General features: G+C 40.8%; 1 protein-coding gene and 1 non-coding gene across 2 annotated transcripts in view; one reads left to right on the top strand and one right to left on the bottom strand.

Moving 5' to 3' along the window:
- Positions 1-9,625, bottom strand: part of Sil1 (SIL1 nucleotide exchange factor) — a 229,223-nt gene that overhangs the window by 35,570 nt on the left and 184,028 nt on the right. The gene's annotated exons all lie outside the window — the stretch shown is intronic.
- Positions 3,947-4,048, top strand: LOC114617284. The gene has a single exon (XR_003710765.1). It is a non-coding gene; the product is annotated as a small nucleolar RNA U13 (small nucleolar RNA).

Raw genomic sequence — 9,625 nt, 5'->3', positions numbered from 1 at the left:
TTTTTTTTTTTTAAATATAGAGTTTTGCTATGTAGCCCATATTGCCCTTAACTCTTTATGCAGCGCAGGTTGGCTTCAAACTTATGGTAATCCTCCTGTCTCAATTTCCCAAGTACAGTGCTTATAATCAGATTTACATCTGTGGCCCACCATACCCATATTAATTTTTTAAAAAACACAAATACAGGAGGCCAAGACTGTACCTCCATGGTTGCACTAGTCACTCTCCTAGGTGCTGGGACAAAACACCTTGCAGAAACGGCCTATGGGCAGGAGTGCATGTGGCTACAATTAGGAAGAGACACAGCGGGAAGGCAAGGCTGTGGAAGTGTGGAGGAGAGGCTGGTTGTACTGTGTCTGCAGTCACGGAGTAGACAGCAATGGATACTGATGCTCCCAAGCAATGGACACTACCACCCAAAGTCCGTGTGGGTCGTCTCCCAGTTAAGCCAGTTAAGCCTGAGAGTGCCCAGTTAAGGGCACTCTCTCAGACACCCCCAGAGGTGAATCTTTTGGAAGATTCCAGATCCAGTGAGGGTTGACAATGAAGATGAACCTTACACAGTGGAATATGTACTTGGCTAGAGAAAGTCCTGGACTTTGTCAATCTCCAGCACTACAAAAATAAAAATATCCTGGTATCAAATAGAAAAGGAAAAAGAAAAAGAAAAAAGCAGCAGCAGCAGCTAAGTCACTGATAATGCCTTGAATTATTTTTTCAAATTTCAAAGTACAGGTAACTTTATGAAATATTTTTTTTAAAGCACAGAGCAAATAAACCTTATCTTACTTAAAGCCACATACGGTAGAAGCTATCAGTGGTGTCCATGATCTGTTTTGCATTACTCCACAGCAACAGGATTTTTGCTGAACAAATAAAGACTGCATTTCTCAACCTCCTTGGCAGGAAGGGCTGGCTAGTGGGAAACAAGCGGAGAGAGCTCTGACAGTCTCTGGTATCCTCCCAAAGGGACTCCGAGTACTGCTGCCCCTCTTCTATAGCTCCTTTCTTTCCTGACCTTCGGAGAAAAAGGTAACTTCTTATGCATGGTGTCACAGTGTGGCTGAAAGGAACTGAAGACCCCAGAGTCACCCAGAAACAGAGCTGCCACCTAGCCCTAAGATCTGACCTAAAGCTGTTTACATCTATCAAATTTGTGCCATTTTCTGTCACTTGCAGCCAAACTCATAATGTGTAGACTGGAAAACCATACACTCCTATCTAGAGTGTGAATGTTTGACTTCCTCTAACCAACAGTAAAGTGGCAAGATGTATGTGACTGTGTGACTGCACTACAAGGACTAACATCTAGTTATTGTCACACAAGCAGGAGGACCCGAATTTGATACCTAGCAACATTACCGCCCCTGGTGGTTAACACTTGTAATCCTAGTGCTGGAGAGGTGGGATCAGGAGGCTATCTGGGGCTCATCATACAGAGTGCTAACACCGAACTGACTGAACATCTGAGGCTAGCCTGAGCAAGATCCTGTCTCAAAAAACCAGGAACCCTTAGAGCAAAAGCTGAGAAAAAGGGAGCCAGGAGGGAGGATAACAGTGAAGCTACTCAGGCCTAGGAGTCAGAGTCACTCAAACTGACTTTGGGTTTGTTCACTTGTGTAGAGAAAAGCAACTATGCCAAAGTCAAGAGCTGGTTGCCAACATGGGAATCTTCTTTCCTTTATCCTAGGAGTTTAATGCTGTGGGTCCCAGTTAACAGTGTAAGAGAGCAACCGTGTGAGCAAGAACTGCACAACAGCAGCACAAAGAATGGGTGAAAAGCACAGAACGAGATGAGTTCCAGCTTCAGTGGAGTTGCCATACTGCTTTACATCCCTGAGTACCTGAAGTGCTGAGCTGTGAGCTCTGTGTGAGATGCACTGTTAGTTAACTCCAGGCACCTGCCAGAAGATAATAATATCAATCTTTCCTAAAAGGAGGACTTTTCCTTGTTGGACTCAAATGATTTTTTAAAAACAATGAGTAGGTCATGTGTGGTGGCATAGGCCTATAATCCCAACAGTAAGGAACGGCTGCAAATTTAAGGCCACCTTGGGCTATATAGTGATTTCAAGGGTTCAAGGACAGCCTGTGTCAAAACACCAAAGGACAAAAGCAGGCAAACAAACAAAAAATGAGTAGGAAGGTACAAATAAACACAAGAGGGACAATACCATGGTGCAAACAGCAGCTGCACAAGGATTACAGCCGGAGTGCAGGCAGAACACTGTCATCCACGCAGGCAGCCTTGCACGTGTACACAGTGAACATGAATCTGTGAAACACACACATACACAACTTCTAAAATTAGAATTATAAGCCTCTGGCTAAATATTTAATGGACAGATTCCATAGTAGATTTGACACAGCAGAGGGAATGTAAGTAAACAGAAAAATAAGCTACAAAAATTATCTAGACTTTAGCAGGGATGTGACATAGAAAGAAAGCAGGAACAGATTAGAACTCAGACAATCAAGTAAGAAGGCCCAATGTACAGTTGGTTGGAGCCCCAGGAGTAAGAGACAGCAGGGATGGTATTTGAGAGGTTGCTGAGAATAGTCTAGAAAGATGAAAGAAACAAATTCAGACTGACTAAGTTTAACAAATTTCAAGAAGAAAATATATCTGAATCACAACTACACATATAATCATGCAAAATAATAGGAACTTCTGGAGCAACTTTTAAAATTAGATGGGGGAGTTATAACATTTTTAGAGAAACAAAACTAAAGTTTGACACTTCATTTAATATGTGCATATACACACACTATGTACATAATAGATATGTGAACATATCTCTACATGGATACATATATGTATAATATACATACAAATATTGACTTACAATGGGGTTACATTTCAAAAGCCCCCTTCTAAACTTAAAAAATGTATTTATTACTCCTATTCTACTGAACAAAGAGCTAAGTCAAAATGTAAGCAACTGCTGATTATCCGTGCCTGCTTTGTGCCTGGGAGGTGGGCTTGCTGCTGTGCCAATTCTGTTAGCTAGGGTAAGAAAGATCAGACTTCAAAATATGAACCATGGTTTGCATAGATGCATATTGTTTCTGCACTATCACCAAGTCTTAACAGAGTGGAAGGAAGAAGTACATAAGACAGAGGTTCTGAGTTCTTGGAAAACTGAATGCACATTCTTTTATAAGCACATATATTCAGAACATTTACAAAAAAGGAATATTTACTGTATTAGTCAGCTTCAGGTTACTACAATGAAATACCTGAAGGAGTCAATTTATAAAGAGAAAAAGAATATTTTGATTCATAATTCTAGGTGTCCCAGCCCACAATCAGCCCATTGCTCTCAGTCCCTGTTGAGCACAAGTCACATGTACTGGAACAAACCACTAAATTCATGAGCTAGGAAGCAGGCAGAGACTGCCTGTGATCCCACAATCCACTTCAAGGGAATGGCTCAATGGCATCGCCTATTAGTGCCCATCCCCTAGGGGCTATCTCCAAAGAGTGCTATCCCTTCAGCCTAAGCCTTTCTAATACACAGACCTTTAGGGGGCATTGATCCAAACCACAACAGAAAACTAATTATATAGAAAATCTCCACTTCTTTCAAATGTCTAATAATTAAGGGCATTATCTGGCTACAGCTTCAATGTTCATAACAAAAACACTGACTATAAACTTTCCACGATATTTGGAAATTGAGAAATATAATTTCATATGAACCAAAGAAACCACAATTAAAATTTAAATCACTTCAATTGAACAATAATCAAAATGCTACATATTGAAATTTTCAATTTGATTAAAGCAATAATTAGCAGGAAACTCCTAGAAGTGAAACATACTCATCTAACTACTAAAAACTTCATGAATGTGACAAACACATTAAACATACTTAAGAAAAAAGACCCTGTTAAGTGAATGAAATCATCCAGGAAGACAAAGACAGAGGTACTTAGGAAGAGACCCTCTTGTGTTTTCTAAGTATAACGAGCAGGTTTTCAGCTACTGTGTGAAATGTGTCGCTTCGAATTTTGTCATGATGTCAGCACATTATCCATCTGACATGGGAAAAAGAGAAAAAAAAGAACACTTGAGAGATGTTAGAAACAGATGGCCTAATATCAACTGCAAATAGAGAACATGGGGGAGAGCCAATGCACCACATAGTACTGGTAATAAACCAGAAAATTTCCATAGCTGAAGTCTGTAGTTTAAAATAGCACACCGAGAGCCAAAGAGGGCAAATTAAAACAAATCATACTTGGACATATTATGATGAAATTTGTTGATAACTAGATATGAATAAAAACATTCTAAAAAAAATTATAAAACTAACTGCCCCTAGAAGGCAAAATTACAAAACTGGCAACATGCTCATTATGGTGTCTGTAAGCCAGCACTCTGGAGGCCATCCTCAGCTACAAAGGGAGTTTAAGATAGCCTGGCCTACATGAGACATTGTCTCAATAAAGTAGAGGGCTGGAAGAAGGCTCAGCAGTGAAGAGCACTTGTCAGGTTCAGTTCCCAGTATCACAACTGTCACACTCCAGTTCTAGGGGATCCAGAACCTTCTCCTGACTGCCACGAGCACTAGGCATGCATGGGACACACATATATACGCAGGCAAGATGTGCACGCAGACAACATAAATTAATTTTAAAATAAAAATAAGGTATAGAACCCCTGAGGAAGACACAATGATCAAACTCCAGTCTCCACAGGCATAAGAATGAGCACACACATGTACACAAACATACATACACCATGTGGTTGTTTGAATGAGGATGGTCCTTAGGTTCATATATCGGAATCCTTGATCCTCACACTTCCTGTAACTGTTTTCAAAAGATCATAAGGTGTGGCCTTCTTGGAGGAGGTGTGTAACTAGGATGAACTCAGAGGTTTCAAAAGCCCATGCCAGTCATGGTCACTCTGTTTTTCTGCTTTCAACTTACAAATCAGGATAAGAGCTTTTAGCGACTACTCTAGTGCCATGGCTGCCTGCCTGCTATGATGGTCATGGACTCACCCTCTAAAATTGTAAGCAAGTCCCCAATTGAGTGCCGCCGCCGCTGCCTCCTCCTCCTCCTCCTCCTCCTCCTCCTCCTTCTTTTTTTTTTTGTTTTTTTCGAGACAGGGTTTCTCTGTATAGTCCTGGCTGTCCTGGAACTCACTCTGTAGACCAGGCTGGCCTCGAACTCAGAAATCCGCCTGCCTCTGCCTCCCAAGTGCTGGGATTAAAGCCATGCGCCACCACTGCCCGGCGAGTGCCTTCTTTTATAAGTTGACTTGGTCATGGTGTCTCTTCACAGCAATAAAAAAGTAACTAAGACATACCACATATACATATTCACACATATAAAGTCTAACTATATGCTGCATAATAAAAGATATATAGAAAATGTGGTGTTAATGAAGACTGAAAGAAAAAAGATGGAAAAGATACACCCAAAAGACACACCCAAGAAAATACAAGGTTAGCAGATGTATTAATATCAAACAAACTTTAAGACAAAAGTAACTTCCATAGGAGCAAAGATACTTCTAAAACCATATGGGTATACATTTAACAATAACAGCTCAAAATACAGCCAATATATGTGTAATTACAGGAAGAAATAGAAATAACCATTCTGTAGTGGTTTGAGTTTTTCAGAATATTAAAAAAAGGAATGTGGTTTTCAACACAGTGTATTCCAGAGCTGTCCTGGATAAAGAACTTTAGGGAGAATAGCTCTCTTTGTATTCAAAGTCATATGAACAACTCCTTTCGACTAGAAGACTTTGTTTTTCTAGTCTCTCATTCAGAAGTCTTAAATTCTTTTCTTCTGTAACTTTTGAGCTAAAGATGGAAGCTCACAGTCACTTAAGGATGGCAACGCCCCTCGGGCAGCTGTTTGCTCCAGTGTTCTGTGCCTATTAGGATTTAAATTTTATTTGAATTTAGAATGTCTGTACTTTCTTTTGGAGCTATCACATAAAGGTTTGATGTTACTAAATTCCTCTGAAGTTATGTAAGGATACTGTCCTACCACTTCCTGACTGCTGAATTGAGCATGTACAGAAATGTTTAAGTATTTAATCTAGCATTTCCAGGTATTTCGGTTCTTGAAATGTTTATTGGATATAGAAATCTCCCAGGTCCACTCTGCTTTGTTTTGTTACTCTTTTAAATTTTAATTACAAAAATAATACATACCCAGTAAAAGTAAAATAAAACAAAATGAAACATAGAAAACAACAAGTTCCTGCCCTTGGTGACTCCCTTCTGATTTTTAGTAACTTTAATTTTTAGGTTAGACCATTTATGCTTGAAGCAGTCATATAGACTCACACTCTGTAAAGTTCTGTGGACTTGTGTACCCATTCTCATTCCCCAAAGCATTCAAGTTTGTTGGGGAAGAAATGAAAGAATTGGTGAGTTACAAAGCTGCCAATGTATTGAAGAGTCAGTATAGGTGTCCAGGCAACAAAAGCTAATAAAACTGAAGATGAAGAACAGAATGTTGAGGGCCGGGGCTAAGCACAGAAGAAATTAAAAGGAGCATTCAATAGTGGAAGGTCTGGGGAGGCAGGGGCACATCACAGAGGACAAGTCCATCAGCAAATAGTCCCTCCCTCCCCAGGACTCAAGACAGCTGGTGAGGCTTACAGCTCACTTTCCATTTGTCATTAACTGTTATCTGAAAAACACTAATCAGCTTTTAAGTGCAGCTTAGGAGCTATGGCTATCCAATTGCCTGGACTAGTTTGGTTGTTACACTAATCAATTTATTAGAAACATGATTTGAGCACCTCCCTACTCACTGGAGGAGTATAGAGAATTAAGAACGTGAGGCAAGATCACTTCGATCCTAAGGGTCACATTTAAACTTTTATTTAAATGCTGGCAACTCCCATGTCTGACCTCATCCTAATCTCTAGCCTTCTATTTTCTGGGCCTTCAGCCAGTGGGGTAGCATACTCCTTTCCATGCCTTATGTTTTAAAAGGCCAAGGTATGATGTCTGAATCATCCACTATTACATCATTAATAATAAAAACAGCACTCTCCTCCACTCAGCCTGGGGGTTATCTTCTGGGATGAGTGATGGCTGGCTTCCTAGGAGCCACTGCTATTCACTTGTTTCTTCATTTACTCTTTCCGACCATAATTACTTCCTGATCGTTCATTTAATGCCAGGCCCTGTATATATAATGAATAGCAAAGTTAAAACGTAAGGAATCCTAGCCTCTCAAGTACTATCTAGTAGGGATATTAATAAGTAATCAAACAACTACATAATTGCAAACTAAGACAAGTACTCTGAAGAAGCAAGAGGAATATAATACACTTTAAAAGATCTCAGAGGCCTGGGCGGTAGTGGCACAAGCCTTTAATCCCAGTACACACAAGCCAGAGGCAAGCAGAAGCAAGTGGATCTCTGTGTAGAATAGGCTGGACTCAGACTCAAAGAATTCCAGGACAGACAGTGCTACAGAGAAACTATGTCTTTGAAAAACAAACAAACAAACAAACAAACAACAAAACCAACCAAACAAACAAGGATCTGAGAGATTTTGGAAAATTCTCAATATGAATGTAAGTTAAGTTACAAGGATCAGTATGATAATTAACTGTGATTTAAAAAAAAAGGTTTAATTACTTTTTACAAGAAAGGCTGAAAATGAATGTCTCCAAACAGCACTACAGTGTCTCACAGAATCAGGAAGGGCACAGGCTCTGTCAGCTCACTGCCTCCCCCCACTCCTACACCTTTCCCTTCCAGCCTCACTGGTACAAGGCAGTAGCTGTGGCTCCAAAACAGAGGCACTCAGGGCAAGAAGAATAGGGGAAGGGTCCGGAGCTCTCTACTCATAGGAGCAGGACCCTCACAGAGCAGAGTGCTTTCTACCGATACCTCTCCATGTTGCATCAGTCAGAGTGGGATCACACGCCCATCTCTAAATCAATTCGCATCCATAGAGAATGGGATTACCATGCTTGGTTTATATCATTCATGTCTCATTTCCCAGCACAGAAGGGCGTGGAGTCTCATTCTGGACAAGACACTGAACTTAAAATGTCAAGGTTCTTTAAAGTCAATGAAAAAGAGAAATGGTTTAGTAGAGAACTTAAATGGTTTAGTAGTGGAGATAAAAATTCATAAGAGCTACTCACTACTAAAGAGCGAGCAAGGGGAGAGACTCAAACATCATTGAAAAGTTCCAACCTGGGGTAACTATAATAACTATGGCAAGAATAACTGAAAAGAGAATGTGGGAAGAAAAATCAAGTTTGTCAAAGACACAATAATGAATTCAACTTTTTCCTCATAGACTGTGAGATTCAAACAGTCTGGTAGAATCTAGCATGAGGAATTTTCAGGAAAAGGACTGGACTCGAATGCAGACTTTTCAGGGACTCTCAATTAGAGGGTGTGTGAAACCATAGAAGGTAAGTAGAGAGCACAAGGCTGGAAGAATCTTGGTGGTAGCTACAACTGGAAGACAGTATAGGATGGTGTTGCCATAGAAGAAAAGGCAGGTGGAGATGCAGCTCAGGAGTAGAGCACATGCCCGGCCTGTATAAAGCCCTGGATTGGATCTTAAGCACAGAAAAAAGGGGGGCAAAGTAATCAGTCACAGACAGGCGTCTATAATGACACATCAGCCAAGAAGTAAAGTTTCCAAGGAATGTCACAGCTAATAATAATTGTTGACTGCTATAGAGGTATCAATGATGGCAAAGTACTCATGATAATTTTCATGGATGGTGGGATAGAAACCAGATTGTAAATATGGTGGGGCTGAGTGCATTAACATAATGCAACTTGTTGTTATCCTTTTTTTATTCTTTCAAGAAGTTTGGAAACAAAGGGAAGGAAAATAAAGGTTGGTAAGTTGTACTGGAGGTAGAACAGAGTAAGTGTAGACTGAATATCTTGGTGGACTAGTAGGCACATGCCTCAGGGCACACAGAGCGAGGAACACAAGGGCTGATGGGAAAATACACAGAGGGCACTGGTCACAGCAGGCACAAGGGCGAGTAACAGGGACAAGGGCGAGCCCATGGAGGCCTAATATGAGGACATAAGAGAGGTGGTAGCAGGCATTGTGGTGCACACCTTTAATCCCAGCACTTGGGAGGTGCAGGCAGGTGGATCTCTGTGAGTGTGACGCAGCCTAGTCTACAAAGTGAGTTTCAGGACAGACAGTGCTATATAGAGAAACCCTGTCAAAAACAGACAAACAAACAAAAATTAACAACAGAGAGTGGGGGGGGGTGCAGAGGGGAGAGATGGTGGTGGTCAAACACTAGAAGATACTGAAATACTGAAAGAAAATAGAAGACAAAACCACCAGGAATCGAGAAGAGAAGATGCAGCTTGGCAGAGAAATTCACTGAGGGATGTAACCAAAGAAAACTGGAAACTAAAGGCTAAAGACAAAGATGGGTCATCGTAATAAGACACTGGCCAAATAGTTAAGTTAATCGTAAATAGAGCTGCAGTATTGGATCAATGGTTAAGAGTACTTGTTGCTCTTCCAGAAGATCCAAGTTTATTTTCCAGCTCCCACATGACAGCTTACAACCATTCATTACTCCAGTTCCGGGGGATCTGATGCCCTCTTCTGACCTCCTTGGGCCCCAGGCACACA

Source organism: Grammomys surdaster, unplaced genomic scaffold (genome assembly GCF_004785775.1).
Source record: "Grammomys surdaster isolate TR1022 unplaced genomic scaffold, NIH_TR_1.0 135, whole genome shotgun sequence".
NCBI lineage: Eukaryota > Metazoa > Chordata > Mammalia > Rodentia > Muridae > Grammomys > Grammomys surdaster.
This window is presented reverse-complemented; position numbering and strand designations above follow the sequence as displayed.